Source organism: Penaeus monodon, chromosome 25 (genome assembly GCF_015228065.2).
Source record: "Penaeus monodon isolate SGIC_2016 chromosome 25, NSTDA_Pmon_1, whole genome shotgun sequence".
Lineage (NCBI taxonomy): Eukaryota > Metazoa > Arthropoda > Malacostraca > Decapoda > Penaeidae > Penaeus > Penaeus monodon.
Genome location: NC_051410.1, coordinates 35,498,361 through 35,498,704, shown reverse-complemented (window position 1 = coordinate 35,498,704; position 344 = coordinate 35,498,361).

The following is a 344-nucleotide window of genomic DNA, read 5'->3' as shown; positions in this document are numbered from 1 at the left end:
GCATTTAGATTAGTTTATATTTTGTTTCTTTATCACCATTTCTGTATTTTTTTCCCTCGTTATCTTTACCTTCTTTCTATCTGTTACTCTCAGCTCTCACGTGATTGGTCAAGCACGTGGGCCAATCACCAAGCGCGAAGGGAGAAAACCGTCACATTTTACGCGTTCAAATCGCTTAAAAACACTTGCGTTAAAAGAGGTACTTGTGTTTTTTTCTAATATGATTCATGAGGTATATTTGATACGCTTAATGACTTTATTAGTTTGTTAATAAGTACTCTAGACTGTAAGAAAGAATATGCTCTTATTTTTGTGTTTGTTCACGTGTTTATCCGTGCGCAGGT